The sequence below is a fragment of the Podarcis liolepis genome, assembly GCF_965112155.1.
Source record: "Podarcis liolepis genome assembly, chromosome: 6".
NCBI lineage: Eukaryota > Metazoa > Chordata > Lepidosauria > Squamata > Lacertidae > Podarcis > Podarcis liolepis.
Genome location: NC_139559.1, coordinates 61,613,313 through 61,633,095, shown reverse-complemented (window position 1 = coordinate 61,633,095; position 19,783 = coordinate 61,613,313). Strand labels below are relative to the sequence as shown.

Genomic DNA, 19,783 nt, shown 5'->3' with positions numbered 1-19,783 from the left:
CCTGTGGGTCCCCAGATGTTGTTGGACTACAACTCCCATCATCCCTGAGCTCTGGCCTTACTAGCTAGGGGTGATGGGAGTTGTAGTTCAACAACATCTGGGGACCCACAGGTTGAGAAAGGCTGCATCTAGATGCATTCAAGAAATATGTAGAGGAGAACCTGAGCTTCAAAAATAGCAGTCTTGTACAGATTCACACCGACAGCAGTGTCACATTAGTGATTCTTAAAGAGGTGAACTTACTTGATAAGATAAGCATGTGAGACAATCTGAGTCTTAGACCTACAGTGTGGCGAATTACAGGATGCTGGAATTGAGAACCGATACACAACATGTTTTGAAAGTTACTGCAGACATTTGGTCTGTGAGCTCTGTCATGCTGTGTCAAAATGAAACCTAGAATCTTGGCCATGTAGTATTAATATCTCATTTAATTGGAAGGAAAAGCCAATAAAGATTAAAAATGGTGTCATAACTTGGGGAAAGTATGTTTTTTTTAAAAAAAATACACATATTGTCCTCACTTTGACTCCCTTACATTGTAGGAGAGCTTTATAAAATTCAGTCCTCAGTACTGATAGGACCCTTAATAAGCAAAGCTTCCAACAAACTACACAGCATGGTAATGATACCATAGACTCTTCTGGGACCTTGCCAAATTGTAAACAGCCTCAACATATGTAGACTTCCAACAGGAAATTAAATAACTGCCGTGCTGGAAATATAAACCAATTTACAGTGGTCAAATGTGAGCTTTCCAAAACACTGACAGCATTTAAGGAACATAAAGCTCTAAGAAAATCAGAAGGAAACTAAATTAATGATCGACCTAAATCGTTCATACACATTTTGCACCACCCTCTAGATTAAGGCAATTAATGCATCATGAATCTTTATGAACAAATGCATAGGGTAGACATATAAAGTCATGATCTTTGCTGACGACTTAACAAGCCAGGCATGGGCAATTCTCTCTGCCAACATTTAGATGAATGTTTCAAATTCACCATGATGCAATATGTGACACTTATAAAGTCCAATTTCATATACCTGCATGAACCATTACAAACAGAACTCCAATGACCATTATAAGTATCATGTGTAGACTTTATTAGTACAATTCTTTTTTCCATCTTTACAAATTTGGGCTTCCATCCTAAGCTCACTTAACTGGAACTCTACTTAATACAGTAGAACCACTTCCAAGTAAGCAGGTGTAGGACCAGTCAGAAAAGTCATTTTAATGTCCTCTTTCCACATGCACAATCCCTCCATCAAAATACAATTATAATTTTAAGAGTAGTTAATCTTACCACCTGCATGCAAGTAAGTGCATTCTCATTTGGGTGCTTGAAAGACAGTTAATTCTTCCAGCACTGATATAATGCATAGCCTCTGCTAGAATCTAAACCTTATAGCAATAAGGAGTGAAAATACAACCTCAAGGTCCTAGCAAAGGCCAGCATGCCACACAATTTTAGTCACGTGTTTAGGATATTTATATGTATACATGAGCACATATATGTATTAGCTCCTTTGGGAAGAAGGGGAGAATACATATTGAACCAATAGTAATAATAATCAATGATTAAATAATAAATATGTGAGGCTAGTGAGATATATGCACATGCACAAACACTGGCTTGGATCCTAACTTTCTATGAAAAGAACAAAATTCACATTAATGAAACACAGCTATCCCCTTCCTATGCCCCCACAAAAATTTGCTTCTAGGAGTTGGAGGATTCTCAAGAAATTTGCTCCTAGGAGTTGGAGGTGTGAGGAATTTGTAGAAATCACACATGTACTTTATGTAAAAGGAGAAGCAATTTAGGATCCAAGCATTCATCTTTTCTCTCTCAAACACTCTCCTGCCCCGCTCAGTGAGCTGAACTTTTAATAAGTCTGCAGTACAGATCCTCCTCCTCCTCTAGAGAAAAATGTAAAAGACTTCTACTGATTGCTGGTCCATAATTTTTCATGGCCACTAAATCATGTAAAATAAATATTCAAAAGTAATAACTGGAGACAACAAGAAACAGGATTTCCATCTATTTCATTCATTTTTGCCCAGTTTAAACCCTTTCTCTTCCTTTACAAAGGCAAGACCATGTTGTTCTCTGCTACAACATCTTGCCTATTTGTGAAATAAACCGTTAACCTGCCCCAAATAGTCATTAAGTTTTTTCTCCATGTGAAATTATTAATAATGCTGCCTTGTGTTTCTTATACAGAAGCACCTTTCATAGATTCAAGGATGTGAAAGTGTGTTGCACAGGTGGATAAATATTATTAGTGCCCATTTTACAAATGAGGAAGCAAGAAACTTAGCCAAGGTCACATAGCAAGCCAAAGACAGGCCTGGAAGGAGAACTCAGTTTGCCGGATTTCCAGTCCTCTACTGTAGATAATGAGGAATTAGATGGATGCATAAATGTTTTATCAGAGGGTTGTGTGTTGGATGCTATGAGTGAATGCACCAAGTGCCCTCACATCAAGAAGTCCACAAGCAGGATATGAGTGCAACAAAAACCTCCCCACTTGTGCTCTCCAGCAACTGGTATGCTGACACATTCAACTTCCAGTACTGGACACAGTATACTGCCATCATCCCTTGCAGTTACTGACACTCAGCCCCTGCCATTGCACAGCTTTGTAGTGCAAGAACTATGTCTAGTTTTCAAAGACGTGCTAAACCTGTGTGGACCGTACCACTTCAGGCAGACCCCATTCACACATCACTATAAACCAGAGTTAATGGTTTACCACAAACAAGCAACATGCTTTGGTCCTGTCCTGGCACAAGTGGAAGCAACAAGTCATGAAACTTAGCTTTATGTTACAACCAAACTGAGATGACACTAACAAAGCACAACCACCAACAGCTATCCTTGGCTTCTTGCAATCACTGCTACCACGCCCCTAATGGGAGGCATCTAGCGTTTCCTTAAAACCTAGAAAGAAGCAGAGTCCACCACCTTTCAATGCATCCTGTTCCACTGTGAAACAATTCTTACCATTAGGAAGTTCTTGTGTTTAGTCGAAATCCTCTTTTCTCATAATTTGAACACTTTGGCTTGGGTCCTACCTTCTGAAGCAACAGCAAACGAAGTATCTCCATCACATATTTGGCACATATTTGAATATTTGAAGATGTCTATCATCTTACTTCTTAATCACCTGTTGGGGGTAACTGCACTCAAGCCCTTCAACCTTTCCTCTTGTTCTCTTGGCAACTCATCATCTTTGTTACCCTGTTCTGGATACATCCAGTTTGTTGATATCCTTCTTGAGCAGCTGTATACTGCACACAGTACACCACGTGAGATGTGATCAAAGCAGAATACACTGGTACCTCGGGTTAAGAACTTAATTCGTTCTGGAGGTCTGTTCTTAACCTGAGGTATCACTGAAACTGTTCTTAACCTGAGGTTCCACTTTAGCTAATAGGGCCTCCCGCTGCCGCCGTACTGCCGCTGCACGATTTCCGTTCTCATCCTGAAGCAAAGTTCTTAACCCGAGTTACTATTTCTGGGTTAGCGGAGTCTATAACCTGAAGCGTCTGTAACCCAAGGCACCACTGTATGGTATGATACCATTATGTTTCATGGATACTATACTTCTGTTGATGCAAGCCATAATCACATTTGCCTTTTTAATTTTATTTATTTATCAAGATACAGGTACTTTATTTACAGCATTGTTACAATAAATGAGTACAGCAGCCCAAATAAGTCCTGTCACATTTGCCTTTTTATCCTCTTTGTCACACAGACCTTGTTTTAGTTTGTAGTCTACTAAAAACAAAAGCCCCTGTATCTTTGCACATGTAATGAACTGTACACACGCGGCTAAAGACTACCTATAAGAGTGGGCTGCCCACTGCTAAATGCATAACAGTGTCCAGCATAACTATGTGGAGGTCAACTTGGTGAATAGGCAAGACGATCAGGCATCCAATCTAACTTGGTATGGTTGACTCAGTTTTCTTCAGGACTAAAAACAAAACAAAACCAGAGAAACATTGGGAATTGCAATGGTGTGCGTGCTTAGATTTCAAAGAGCTTGAGCTCCCAAATAAAATGAAACACAAAATACAAGATGCAGTTAATGTCAGATGCAGCCATTTTTAGAAATACAAGATATCCAAAGTCAGTGTGATACACTGTTAGCACATCAGACTCACAGCCCCGTTTCATATCCCCACTCAGCCACAGAGCTCACTGGGTGACCTTGTTGCCAGTCGTTATCTCTTGGCCTAACTAACCTATCTTTGCACAGTAGCTGTGAGAATAAAATGTTGCCTTGAGATCCTTGGAGGAAAGGTGGGGTAGAGCAGACCGTTACAGCCGAATCTTATTGTCTACTCAGAAGGAAGTAAAATCCCAATTGTAATCCTGTAAGTGTAGTATGTGTAAAGAGAGATATACTCTGTTTACTAAACCCCTTGTAACTATTCACCCCTCACAGAGGAAACAAAGCTTCAAAAGCAAAAACAAAACAAAACAAAATCCTGGCCAAGGATCAATGTTCATCTGGTGACCGCATGTTTCAGATGCATTACACAAGAAGATGAAAGCTTAGAAAACGGCTGCTGTTCTTCATCCGCCACAGCATAAAATATACATTATTGGCATGAAAGTTGTCACTTAGGCTCAGCAAAGAAAGTCACAGTGATTTGGATAGCAATCCAACCCGAAACACACACTATGGAAGGATTCTCCCAGGGGCATATATTTTGCAAAATGGTTGACGGTGTCATAAAAGATGAGCAGTGACACAAAGCGGGAGGGGGGAGATATTTGGTTACAAAACAACCTAGAGATTTAACAGGCCTCAAAGTTAACATATTACCTTATTACACCTCAGCCTTCAGCATTTGCACTGCCATATCTGCCTATGACAGAAACATAATAGGAGACATTACAATGTGATCCAATGCGTGTTTACCTGGAAGTTAGTCCCAATGTGTTGCAGAAGCTTATTTCCAGGTAAGTGTGTATGTAAATGCTATGTCAGCAGCACTAGGAAGCCTTAGACTACAAAGACGATAATGGATTTACCTAGTTTTCAGTATACTCCTTCCAAAATACTGTAAATTAAATCAGACCAAGACTTCAAACATTCAAGATATCACATGAGATAGGCTCAAACATGCAACTTCTACAGTGGGTCAACAGAGGCACCACAATGGAGAATTCTATTAGCAAAGCATTGGTAACTTAGTAGTGAGGTCATGTCTGAATCTTACGATTTGTTCGGTGTTGCTAGTAAGGGACGCTGTAGGCCAAGGGGCTGACACCGACCTAACAAAGTTGTCAAAATATCTCATCACAGGTGTCCTAATTTTTCCCCTTCCACTGGGTTTCACATATTTTTAATAACTACAGTATTCCTTCAAAGTCTTGACAAACTGAAAAACATTAATCAGCTAAGTACCGCTTAATGCAGGATCCTAAACATTGAATTTCACAGGATAGTTTGGTTCTCAGACAGGGACTACCCATAAATTGTGCAATACTGTATGAATAATCATCACTTTGAAACACAATAAAACCATTTTACTTTGAACAAAACCATGAAAACTCAAAAGGATGCAGAAATAACCTCAAGGCTATAGTCAACAAACACATTTTTGTGGACTAAAATGAATCTTTTCACTGAACAAATTGTGAGCAAGCCAGTATAAACAAAAAGGCCACACAGACAAGCAAAGAAAGCAACCATTTCCCATTCAGGAGAGCAAATTCCCTGAATTAAAATAACTTGGGGTTTGGTTTTTCTATCATTCCCCCCCCCCTTAAAGAATAAAGCACAACGACATTTAGAATACTATCCACTTGTTCCACCATAAATATGTGACTTATGAAATAATTTTTTTAGTGATATAGGTCATTAAAAAAATACTTCTTTCAAGTTTGCATTAACTGTATGTTGTTTTAGTAGACATTATTTGGATATACTGTACATATTTATCTCCCTTACTGGACCAACCAGTACTTTAAAATGTTGAAAACCCAGATTTAAAACTAGACTGCATGCCTAGACTGATTATGGACACCTGGTTGACTCTGCTGTTCTTAGAACAGAGAAGACAAAATCTGGTGATTATTTAAGGTAATATTTCCACAGAATGCGAACTCTCCTCTAGCAAGAGCAGAACAATTAAGGGGGGGGATTAAACAGGTTGACTAGACTTTGGGGTAACTAGACTATATCCAGCCACTTCTTCCACGTTGCTCACTCCAAATATTATTATTGTCGGAAGTCAGGTGATAACTGTACATGCAACATGTCTTTTCTGATCATGGAATAAAAGCAAACAAATAGAAAAAGAAGGTGCAGTGGGTGAATTTAAGTTGAGGAGGTGAGAGCCGTGAGAGGGCCCTTTAGGTGGTGCCACCCTAATTGTTGTATGTCTGCTCCAGAGCGGCTTGCCTGGCATTGGCCTTCTAAAATTGCTCCTTGGTATTCTGAGGCGCTGAAGACTTGGATCATGGCTGCAGCACAGGCAGAATGGCTTTCATAGTGAATATGACTGAGCCAACATTGGATTTAGGGTGGTGTGCGGGCTTCCCCTGCAAAGGGCTCCAAGCTGAGGGGACACAGAACAGAAGGCAAGAGCATGAAAATAATAGTTATTAGGGGTGCACCAAATTTTGTCCTCACTCAGGGCGGCATATTACCAAAGTCCACCCCTGACTTGAGCACAGTCATGAGTGTGTATAGTCAAGCCTACTTCATGGCAGCAGCAAAGAGAGCTTACCGTATTTTTCGCCCTATAGGACGCACTTTTTCCCCTCCAAAAATGAAGGGGAAATGTGTGTGCGTCCTATGGGGAGAATGCAGGCTTTCCCGGGCTTCCTGCAGCTCTGCGCCACCCTCCCGATCCCGGCGCAAAGCCGCGCGGGGCTCCGGAGGGTGTCGCGGAGCTGCCTGCGCTCCAGGGCTTCCTGCAGCTCCGTGCCACCCTCCCGATCCCGGCGCGAAGCCGTGCGGGGCTCCAGAGGGTGGCGCGGAGCTGCCTGCGCTCCAGGGCTTCCTGCAGCTCCGCGCCACCCTCCCGATCCCGGCGCGAAGCCGCGCGGGGCTCCGGAGGGTGGCGCGGAGCTGCCTGCGCTCCAGGGCTTCCTGCAGCTCCGCGCCACCCTCCCAATCCCGGCGCGAAGCCATGTGGGGCTCCGGAGGGTTGCGCGGAGCTGCCTGCATTCTGAAGCCTGGTGCGCGCTGAAGAGCGCCCCGGGCTTCGCGCACCTCTCCGCAAGCCTGGGGAGACCGGCACGGCTCCCTAGGCTTGCAGATAGCAGGCTGTTCTGGGGGCTGGGGTCGGGGGAAGCTCGGGCTTCCCCCGCGCCTGCCCCGTGCCTGGGGAGGGATTTTTTTTCTTTATTCCCCGCCCCCCCAAAAATTAGGTGCGTCCTATGGGGCGGTGCATCCTATGGGGCGAAAAATACAGTACTTTCCAGTCCCCACTGCATCCTCAAGTTGACATCCAGCTGAACTTTTCAGAATAGTGAAGCAGCTGGTTGGTCCCAGTCTATCTTCTGGGACAACAGAACCTTCTGAGGTCAATTGTGACAAAAGCTGCAAGGAACTTTGAGGACAAAAGTTGCCCATATTTACTATTAACTTGATGGTGCTGGAGTTGCAATATGCAAAGTGTCCAAGGTCTTAGTACTGTACATGGGATCAGTTTCAGTTCTTGTGGCCAGATTATGTTGACAAGGCACTTGAAGGAGGTCACCCCACCCCTGCTCGTCTTGGCTTTGTACCGGTAGTTTAAGGGGATTGACTGAGCGGGCCCAGGGAATTGTAAATGCACCTTACAGAAGGTGGTAACTATGACCTTGAAAGGAATGTTGGTATGCTAAAGCTCTCCCTGAACTGTCAGGAGCTGAACACCTACCATCCAGTAGTGAATATTCCCTTTTTGGGCCAAGTGGTGGAGAGGACAGTGGCTGTTAAACCATGCCTATCACCTAGTGAGCTTTGTAGGTGAGAAAGATTTTTGGGTTTCCCGTGACTAAACTAACACTCTAAACATTACAAACATAAGAAATTAGTTCCCAGGTTGTAAATTATACACCACATAACTATTGAAATCTGGCCAGCTCATTAAGAGTTTCCACTGAAGTCCTTTCAAAGTATGAAAAAATGGGGAGGGGGAATTTAAATTTCACTTGACAAGGGGATAATATCAGATCTTTCCACTGCCAACTGAAAGGAAAGAATTCAAGATAAGTTAGCATCACATACTTAAGATCATGAGCAGTTTTTCCACTTCAACCATGTCTTTAAAGAGAGAGTTACATTTATATAAGAGCAGAACAAAAATAAGAGCTTTGTAGGTATAACATATGCATTCTCTTAAAGATCCAAATAGTTCTAACACTTGCTTTGACAGGTAACATGTGTAAGTTTAACCTCTTAAATAATTACATTTAATAGATACACCCGTAATCCCCTTACTTAGAAAGACAGGATTGTTACCCTTAGGTCTTTTTATCATCTTATGGGATTATCTGAAGTAATTCCAAGAGCAGCAGAACTGACAATAAGCCATGGTTTGAAAAATGGGCTCTTCACAGACTTGGCAATAAGCAGCGGGGGGGTGGGGGGGTGGATGCCATGTAGGCACACTGCTTGCAATCTCCCTCACTGGAAACCTGCTGTTCCTATTCTGAGCATTTTCTTAGATTTGGCTCTAAAAATGGTTGAAATGGTCTTTTGGCACCATGTGAACCAATCTCAATCACTTTACCTTGCAACTGGCTTGGTATAATAGTTGCTTAGAAACAGCTGAACAAATTCAGTTGATCAAAGGATGTAAGAAAGCTCATCTATTCAGTTCAGCAAAGACAGTTTAAGTATTCACTTTGAAGTGGCCAGTTCTTAACTTATATATTTTTTATGCACAACCCTACATGAAACCTGAGGTGGTAAGGTCCCCTGTGCAATAATCGTACTGCCTCATTACTAGCCTACAGTGGCCTAAGCCTAAGGTAAGATAGCACAGGAGGAGGAAGAAAGAGGGTGGACATATTCCATGGGTACTCCTTAATTATGGAATTGTTTTCTTCTGGATTCTCAAAGTACAATACATTATTATACACATTAAGCTGTCAGGAAATGATATGCTACACATTCTGACAAATTATAATAAGAACAAAAATGAACACAAATATCTCACCTAAGTATTAACTATGGGCACAAGAGTAATTCTATGCAAGCAAGTAGACCACTGCATGAGTAGATGAAATCCCAGAAGCATCACCACTGTCCTCCACAGAATCCTAAGTGACTGAAGGGGAAGGCAGGACACCAAGAATCAATATTAATAAGGATTAATGCTGCAATTTCAGGGAGGGAGCCTATCCATTGTTCGGACAGCTAATGAAGAAAACACATATGTATTTCTCAGTGAAATGCATCTAGAAAAATGGATCAAAGTCTTGGAAAACACAAGAGAACTTGCAAACCAACAAAGAAAAATAGCTTCCAATGATAGCAGGAGTCAAAGCAGACATTATAGATAGTGTATGAACCACACTGATCTCATGTAGCAACTCCATAAGGTGGTAATATATCTTAGTGGGCCTGCAGGTTCAAGCTATTACCAGTTTTGTCTCCTTAGAATTTACTGTAAATTTGTATCTCTTTATCAAAAGGCACAATATTTTAATGCAATATTAAATTCTATACAGACAAGCAACCCCTAACCTTAAATAAAACCCTCCAAGTTGTTGCAGCCAGCAGGAGGAAAGATTGGAATGCAACATACTTAACCTCATGGGGATTTGCTCAGTGAGGGTTTAATTCATCCAGGGTTTATCCAGATGTCTGCAATATCAGAGATTCCAGTGATTAGCAATTCTATAACATGCTTATATTTGCATAAAAATGCACTATGCAGACTGGCTTCTATTAGCCAATTATCATCCAATGTATAAGATTTCACAACAAAAGCTTCAGGAATGAAAGTAAGAGGGAACAAAAACAATCTGCTTTAACACCACAAGAATTGCTTCCTGCTGCAACCCCTTAGGCCACAGAACTGAGCTTCATTTCTCAGCTCTTTTCACCAGTCAAAGGAATCCAAGCTTCACTACACAAAAACCATTCTAAAGGACAGCGCTGGTAAATTGCTGCTTTCTCCCTATACCCACACAAAGTTTTAATAGCCAAAGGGTGGGGAGAGTGGCTTAGAAAAGAGGCAGTGAATTATGAGGGTTGATCCCTAAACCTATAGTGGCTATAATGCAATACACCCAAAGGGTTCCAGCATAATCCTAAACAAGAAGGGGGAAAAAGCACCTCTTCTGTAAGGATCATCCTGATGTATCACTTAGAGAAAAAGCACCATGTAGGTATACCTTAGTAGGTCCTTCTCTCAATGGGATACCAGTTTTATTACAGAAGGATATGAACATCAGATATGAACACAGAAACACAATTAGCACTTCTAGGCTTACAGTCTAGATTGCAGTCTCCAAGGTCATTCAAAAGCTCTGGGCTATCCAACATTAAGTCTGCTCTGAGGGAATATTGGCAGAGAGAAAGTGAACTGTGATGAATTTGAACTGCAGACATGAGAAATGAAAAAAAGGAAAAATCAACGGCCTTGCCGAACAGTCAGGGGTCTGACTTAACTGGCATCACTGACATATGAAGGCGTGAGGCACATGACTGGAATACAAACCCAGAGTTTGGCAACAGCAAAAGAGGAGATGGTGGAGATTGCTTGCAAGCAGCAGATGCCTGATATGGTCAGCCACTTTCATTATTTTGATTGACATGAGAGTAGGGCCCTTCTCCTCCACAGCTGCACCTAAACAGAACTCTTGCCCCATGAGGTTCAGCTAATCCACTTTCTTATGATGTTTCGCCATTTTTTAAAAAAACATTTTTGTTAAGACAGGCTTTTCCAATTTTTGTTTTTTATCTGATGCCTTTGCTTTACCTACTGCATGTGACTTTGTTTTTACTATATTGTTTTTGTTACATTATATTTGCAGAACATTGTTGTATTTCACAGTTTGTTTCCATTATTATTAGTTGTCCTGAATGGAGTATAAGGAGCAGGATATAAATCTCCTTAAGAAAGAAAAAATGAATGGATGGATAAATAAAATGTATATTTATCGTCATAAACTCTAAGCACCTGGGGGAAGATATCAAGGGGAGAGGGAAAGGATGGCAGATAAAGGGTTAAATACTCTTTTCACATCATCACTTCTCAGCTTTAAACGCTCTCCAAATTACTTTGATGTCTGAGTTCAAGTTTATAAAGGGTTGGGGTTTTTTTAAGGATAATATATCACATGATAAGCCCATGACACCTAGATATATATAACATCATGACACTGGAATGCTATAATTCTATGCTAATTACTAATGTATGGGGAGGCTCCATGATGGGAAAGTATATTATTTAGGTGTGCTGGTGGGAAGAGTTCTTTATGAACCACATATTCAGCACTGAATCAAAGGGGGAGGGGGTTTGAAAGGGGGAACGTGTCCCAGACAGCAGGTTGGCGAGTGCATTAAAACTACCAGACTGATAAAATTGAAATCATCATTTTACTTAATAACTGCCCTACAATAAACTGAATTCTGTTTAAGTCTCCCAAAATTCAATTAATATTTACTACAGTTTGTAGGAAATGGGGAGTACCATAACGTCAATTTAAGTAACCCTCACTGTTAATTCTGATATAATTAATACATGCCCACAGGGCTGGCCATTAATATGGTAGCACGTAAAAATAGACATGTTGCATATGCACTACTGCTTATGACCTAAATCATTGTCCAATCCACAATGAGAACCTTATGACTGAAGGGCTGAGACTGAACGGAACCACCTGGTGGCAATCTCAGGGTCTAAGCCAGGCATGGCCTAACTTGGCCCTCCAGCTGTTTTGGGAATACAACTCCCATCATCCCTAGCTTACAGAGCCAGTGGTCAGGGATGATGGGAATTGTAGTCCCAAAACAGCTGGAGGGCCGAGTTTGGCCATGCCTGGTCTAAGCAAGCTTGCATGCAGCAGGGGCAGTCCACAAGGACTTGGGGTCCCAAGCCATGCAAGACTCTATAAGTCAAAGAGAGGCATACCTATGGGTTGGCGAAGGCCTGGGCACCCCCACAAAAATCACCATATCACACACTCCATACATGGAATGTATGATGTATTGGGGGGGGGGCACACCGCCACAGTCACAGCAAGATCAAATGCAGCAGAAGCTTCTCATACTTATCACACCGCAGCATGTGCAGTAAAGTGATAGGAGAGGAGTGGGAGGCACCAATACATCTCCTTGCCAAGGGTACCCTAGGTTTGCCTCTGAAGTCAAATCAGCACTTTGAATACTGTATTTCAAAAATTGTGGAGATTCCTAGCTCTGCCTGAAACGTTCCTGATAATCTTAATTGTTCTCTTTCTCTCTACTTTCAAGAACGCCCATACTATAAACACTTTCTATTTCAGCTGCTTTACAATACCAGAATATTTAAAATAGCTGAATAAGCATATCCAAAGATTTTAAAGTGATAAAAATGCATTGTTTACCAGTTTTCTTAAGCAACAAGAACACATGACTTTGCCAACTCTGACAAGAGATATGCTTTTATTCGACCGATTTCACAGTTATTTGTTTTTATTTTGCATTAGGCAGCTTTATAGATATTCCTGGAATGCAAGATAACATCTGCGCAACAAGCACCTGCTTTTAGTTAGGGGTTTTTGAATCATTTTCAACTGTGAGATTTTTAGGGTCTCAAATGGCCACTGCGTTTCTCTGCCTGTCTCTAAAGAACAGTATCCAGTGTCACACCTCGGGGAAGGCATTTTTTCCTCCAGGTTTATGTACTCACAAGTGATCTTCAGATGTCTAACTCTTGCTTGGGAAAGTTTAATTTAAGCTACCCAGACTTTTTTGTGAGTATATAAATCAGCACATACCTCCCAGAAGACATTTGTTAAAGTAACATGTGAAGATAATACTTCCTTAGGAACGGTTACTATTCCACCCCAATAGGTAGGGTAAAAATGGAACAAACAAGTTAGCTCAGTTGGTATAGCATGAGGCTCTTAATCTTAGGGTCAAGCCCCACCTTGGGAAAGTTTCCTGCATTGCTAGGGGTTGGACAACATGGTCCTCATGGTCCCTTCCAACTCTATGATTTGATGATGGTAAACTTAAATCTAGCTCTGGGGTTAGCAACCTTTTGCAGCCATGGGCCGGTCCACTGTCCCTCAGACCTTGTGGGGGCCTGGACTATATTTTTTGGGGGGAAATAATGTATGAATTCCTATGCCCCACAAATAACCCAGAGACGCATTTTAGATAAAAGGACACATTCCACTCATGTAAAAACACGCTGATTCCTGGACCATCCGCGGGCCAGATTTAGAAGGTGATTGGGCCGGATCTGGCCCCCGGGCCTTAGGCTGCCTACCCCTGAACTAGGTCATGCAGGATCAGGGTTTGAACAAAAATATGCTGGGTGGAAAATCCAAATGCAACTTTTCACAGTCTCCTGGAGCTGCCTTGCTGTTAAGAACTTAACAGCTATGATTGTGGCCAGATCTGTCTGTCCTCCACTTTGCCACCATTAACAGTGCCCAAAATTTGTTGTGTAAGGTGACTTCACTACCATGCCTTATGTTCAGATAACCTTCGAGTCTGTTCCCATCTTTCCCTTTGGTTGGCAACTATTACTGTAGATTCAGATGAGGACTGTACTACCTAAGAGACTGTCAAGGAGGCCCTGTAACACCTTTTTTAAATTTCATTTTCTTATATAGGCCACCACCTTTGACACCAAAAACATTCCAAAGAGACAGTGTACATATTGGTCCACAGTCTGCATAGTTCATTTCCTAAGAGTATGTTCCCCACTGTTAACTCTCAAAAGTCTCAAAATTTAGGGAAGACCTCCCTGTTTTCTTTATCCACTCCAGTGTGATAACTTTCTTCACATATTTCTGCCCTTGTTGATGACATCCACAGCAAGTACAACATTATTTATCCCTTCTATATGGGTGGGGGGATTTTTTATTTTTTATTACAAGGCAAGGCAAATAATGCTCCAAACAGGATATAGGTTCAGAAAACTCCTGCAGTACAAAATGACTTTGTGTGGCCCATGCACAAGCCCCCTCAGTGTGCACCAAATATGTTCTTTTCATCATGGCAAACAGAAGCAAAACTAGGAGTTTAGATCCTTAACCACCATCACGGCTGGTTTGACTAGGGTGGAATCTGCACACGTATAAAAAGCGTTCTGAAAATGCTTTTTTAAAAAGGGTTTTTCAAAATACATTGAATTATCCATAAGGCTCACCATCGCCATCTAATGTCACATTGTATATTGCACATAAAACACACTTAAAATGTTTTATTTGCAGCTGTACAGACAGCTAGGTCTCTATTATAACCGAGCAATCATTAAAAAATGTTCCTCCACCTAAGACAGTGAGGTCAAGCTGGTCAACTGGCATCTCAACACACCCACCTTTTCCACTTATTGTCTTCTTTCTCAAGGGATGCAGATCAGAAATTGAACTCTACCACTAATATTAAGTGTTAAGTGTTAGCACCAGGAATCAAGCTGGTAAAAGCAAGAGAAATTGTAGAAAACCCTCTGCTGCACCAATCCTCAGGCCATCAAAGCTCAAAGAGGCGGGACTCTGGCGAGGTAGGTATGTTTATTTCCACATTAAATCCCCATCTTCACCCTGAAACTCCTTCTGAACAACCTATGGATCTCACAATCTCCCTTGCAAAGCTGAGGCAGAGAGACTTGCACCAGCCAACACAATATATTTGGGTTGCCTCCTTAAAGCATTTGACATGTGTCTACTTGTTTTCTTTTGTTTCAGTCTACTTTCCAATAAATACATGTCCCCCTCTATGAAGTTTCCCCTTTTGAGATTTCCTGTCAATGTCACCAGCAATTAAGGGAACTCAAGGTTTGCAAGATGAAATATATTTCTTTTTTAAAAATGTAAACTATCTAAGCACAATCTTAAACTAGCATTCACTGTTGGTGCTTTAAGTTGTCTTCTATTTTCACCTTTAACAAGACACAAATGTGATCTGAATTAGTAGAACTATTAAAATACCATATCAGTTTATTGGCTTTACCCTTCACCTTGGGTCAAAGGGTGAGGAGCTCAGGGGTCAGGGACAGAGAGTTTGACAGATGGATTTTTAGGTCAACAGAAAGCATGTAAATCCACCTGTTTGGGATTTTGAAACACTGACAGGTATGCATCTATGGAACAGATGAAACTCTAAAGTTATGGAGGGAAAATGGGTCTGGGTCAACTCATGGAACCAATAAATGTTCATCACAAATGGAGTATATTATGGCTCCTTCCTTTCTGCATAGATAATAGCAAGCAGTCATATATGTACCACCATGTATAAAAATTATATATACTTAGCTAAGCTGGAAAACTGCAGCTAACCCATCACTCCTGTGTTCCTATCTCAGTTTACTAAACCATTACAGTGGTACCTCGGGTTAAGAACTTAACTTGTTCTGGAGGTCCATTCTTAACCTGAAACTGTTCTTAACCTGAAGCACCACTTTAGCTAATGGGGCTTCCTGCTGCTGCTGCGCCGCAGTTGCACAATTTCTGTTCTCATCCTGAAGCAAAGTTCTTAACCCAAGGTACTATTTCTGGGTTAGCAGAGTCTGTAACCTGAAGCGTATGTAACCCGAGGTACCACTGTACACATAAATGAGCTTTTTGCCTGTACATGGAACCCCTTTGCTTATCCCTTCACAGCACAAGCAAACCAGAAGTCTTCAATTAACCATAGTTTCCTGGTTTCACCCTGGTTACCTGCTTCAGAGCAAACCAGGGTATTAAACAAAATTCAAACCATGGTTTACTATCCTGGTTTGTTCCAAAACTGGTAACAAGAGCGTCACACTTTAATTAGAGGCCTCCTGGTTTAGTTATGGTTTGCCTGTGTGTGCAAGGAAAAGGCTTGTTCATAACTTGGCAGACGTGGAAGACACGTGAACTATGTAGAGAGAAGATTCACAAACTTAGCGATATGGGAGTAACTTCAGGAGCAACAACTTCAAATTGCTAAGATATCACAGATGTCTTCTAAAAATCAGATAGTTGTTTATTTCCTTGACATCTACCAATTGAGAAGTAAAATATTTCGTAATATCTTGTGCTGTATTTTCAGTGCTGTGGGTCTAGAATTATTTAAAAGACTTAAAGAACTACAATAAAATGTTTTTTAAAACTTTAAAAAATATATTATTAAAATCAAACTGGGTAAACTTTATGAAACTACCTGTTGCAATTTCTTCCTGGCTAGAAATGTCACATGTGTAACATAAGAGTAAAGCTGCATCAGAGAAAAATAATTATTGACATTATTATCTCTGAGTCCTGCTCTGGTTCCAAAAGAATAACAATGCACCGTCTAACTTGGAATGATGTTTTACAGAAGAAATATGAAGGAATGCTTGGAATTGCAGGGAAACTCTCCAAATTTGTCTCTTAAGAGACAGCTTGGTTATAGTATTTTACAAGAAGAGTGATAGTGATGTGAAATGTAAAAACTCAGAAGAACATTATCTAAATACTGGATTAAATGTTTAAGCCTTCAGAAAGATAAATTATAGACTTAAAATTCCACAGAAGATATTCCTAAGAAAAAGATAACACCCACTTATTAGCTTTTACATTTTTCTCTGCATAGTATTTTCCAAAATAAAGTGATATTTTACTCACCCTTCCACATTAAAAAATGCATATATAATCATATTAGATCAGTATTGCACATGGCCTCACAAATAGGAAATTCTTTCTTACTCCCTAAAGTAAAAATCTGTAGCAACTAAAGTTAGTTGCCAGCACACACTTCAGCTGAATCAGAGAACATGTTGCAAGCAACTAGTCCCTTAAGAATATTTTGAGCTATGTCTACTTTGCTTATATATGGCTATTCCTGGACTATTTCTGGCCCATGATAACCTCACATCTAGATTACTGTAACACGCTCTACTTGGGGCTGTCCTTGAGGGCAGTTCAGAGGCTGCAGAATGCTCAGTTCCTGAGTCCTATTACACCTATTATCTGTGATTTGCACTGGCTGCCTTTTTGCTTCTGATTCTAGTATGGATGTTTATATTTAAGCTCCTAAATAGCTTGGGACCCAAATACTTTCCTGAGTGACTTAACCAATGTGTCACAGTCCAGCCACTGATCCTTGGATCTCTTGAGACTCTCTCTAGACAATGATGGTCTAAGTTAGAGCCTTCTCAGTGGAGGTGTCCTCTTTATGGAAAACCCTACCTCTGGAGATATGTCAGCTAGAGGTCAAACTTTTGCAGAGGGAAGCCTACTGTACTCAACTCCCTGCAAGTTTCAGAATCCTGATTTTCCATGTTTTGTGGAAAGAGCAAAGCCTGAAAAAAGTTCCACCGATCACTGTTTTTGTTTGACACTACAAATTTAACACCACATACAGTGGTACCTCGGGTTACATACGCTTCAGGTTACAGACTCCGCTAACCCAGAAATAGTACCTTAGGTTAAGAACTTTGCTTCAGGATGAGAACAGAAATTGGGTGGTGGCGGCGCGGCAGCAGCAGCGGGAGGCCTCATTAGCTAAAGTGGTGCTTCAGGTTAAGAACAGTTTCAGGTTAAGACAGACTTCCGGAACGAATTAAGTATGTAACCTGAGGTACCACTGTATAAGATTTTCACATGACCTAAGACAACCTCATGTGCAATGTTTTCTAGTTCACACATTCAGCTGGCAATCATAAAGCATATAGCAATTAATGCACATGTGAAATGCATATTACAACTATAGGGTCTAAGAATGTCTCATACAAAGCATATACATAAAATCACCCTCTTGTGCTCATCATTAACCCTGAAAAGATAACAATCCCAAGGTTGTCAATCACATTCAGTGACATATTGTAGAAAGCCTTACTTCACCCATCAAGCATTCACAGAAAGGATTGACTGTGATTAGAAGAGCAGTTGGATATGGCTGGGGTAGTACTAACTGATTTCTGTTATTTATGCAGTGTTATCAAGTACATTGTCTTCTAACAGGGACAGAGGGAGAGAAGAAAATAGGTCCCTGCCTGCAATTATCAGACAGAAGAGACAAAGGATAGTGACCAAGGGCACATGCTTATATTTATGGGTGGCTTATTTCTAATATTTCCATATTTAGGGACATGGCCTAAGCTCAGAATTGCTCTCAGCAGTGTCTCCCATCCACGGCACTGGTGAGATCTATACCAAATTAGCTTCAGCAACATCAGGTTCTCTTGAGCAGTCATAGATTAAGATAATCCATATTAAGGCTGCCATGCTCGCTGGCTCCAAGTAGACATGCATAGGATTGTAGTATAAGTGATCTTACGTCTGCACCTTTTTATGTAGTATTCAACCAAAGGTATAGTTTTTCTTTTAAAAATGTGTAGAATTACAGACTTTCTGATGCAGCTATTTCAATGATAAATTATTGTCTTTCCAGTTGCATTTAAAGACTTTTCAGAAACAATCCTTAAGAACCATGGCACTCCTTATCAGGGGACCATATTTCCTCATGGTCCAATTCCCCAGCTCAGCCAATGAGGCTTACTCCCAGGTAAATGGGGTCAGGACTGCAGCCTCAGTCACCTATCTCAGCTTCTCACCTCCGCTTCTCCCATCCTTCAAGAACATTTCAAATGAATCCACAGGAGCAAACCATCATCCCTTTCAATTATGTACCAGCCCAAAAAAGAAATACAAGGAAGCCCTGAAATGCTTCCCACGGAGCCATTAGTAAGGCCTGGGCTTGCCTTATTAATTTAGCTTTAAATGTTGCCATTGTGCTTTCTCGTCTTCTCAGTGCCAATTCAGATAATGCTTAGGAATCCACAGATCAGCCTGACTAACCAAACAGTTACCATTAGGCTCTGCAGATGCTGTGCTGGCCTTTACAGATGCATGCACAGATCTCACTGAGCTCTGCTACAAAAGTGCGAAAACGGGTGAGCAATAAAGTAAACAACTGCCGAGTTCCAGGCTTTTGTTTATTCAGATTCACGCATCGACCTCCAGTTTCATTCAACAAAATGCAAACTATTGCAAAAGAGAGAGAGAGAGAGGATGGGGTTGAGGGGAAGACACTCGGGTGGTTCCTGGCAAAGCTCTTAGAGAGGGCGAGAGAGCCAAACAAACGGAATAGGACGAGGCGGGAAAAGTCGAAGGAACCCTGAACAGCAGCGACTCCGAAGTGGAGAGACCCCTCCAGGCAGACACGGTCCTCCAGCCTCAGATTTTGTTTTCAGCGCCTGCTGTTGGAAAATGTGAGTTGCTTCTGAGCATGTACAGAGTATCTCCACACACACCCGGCCACTGAGCAAACACAATCACCCCACACATATATGGTATTGGGCAGAGGAGACTCTCAGCGAACTGGGGGCCCCGGGACCTCTTGTTTTGCAAGTTAAGCATGGGGCAACGCCCACCCAATTCGGTTCCCGAGGAAAACAACTGCAGGCATTCGGAGTTAGCAAGGCACAACGTCAGCAACCGCGGAGGCACTTTGAATGAAGGCGCATCGTAGGAAAGGGGAGTATGTGCGTATAAAACGACTTATAGGTTCATTTTTGCAGCGACACATACCAGGACTCAAACCCTAGTTTTCGCTTCTCCCCACATTGGGAGAAACTGCTTTCTGCACTTGTCCAGAGGCAACACTCCTGGCCCGGACAGGATCTTATGCTCTAACA

General features: G+C 41.4%; 1 protein-coding gene across 3 annotated transcripts in view; it reads right to left on the bottom strand.

The window, feature by feature from the left end:
• The window catches only part of ROR1 (receptor tyrosine kinase like orphan receptor 1), a 161,629-nt gene that overhangs the window by 140,308 nt on the left and 1,538 nt on the right, over window positions 1-19,783 (bottom strand). The window contains exon 1 of one of the 3 annotated variants that reach the window (XM_083510275.1): window positions 4,855-4,877. The exons of the other annotated variants lie outside the window; for them this stretch is intronic. The gene's annotated coding sequence lies outside the window, so the exon portion shown is untranslated. Of the gene's footprint in view, window positions 1-4,854; window positions 4,878-19,783 lie in introns of those variants that run through there. 3 annotated transcript variants of the gene reach the window in all.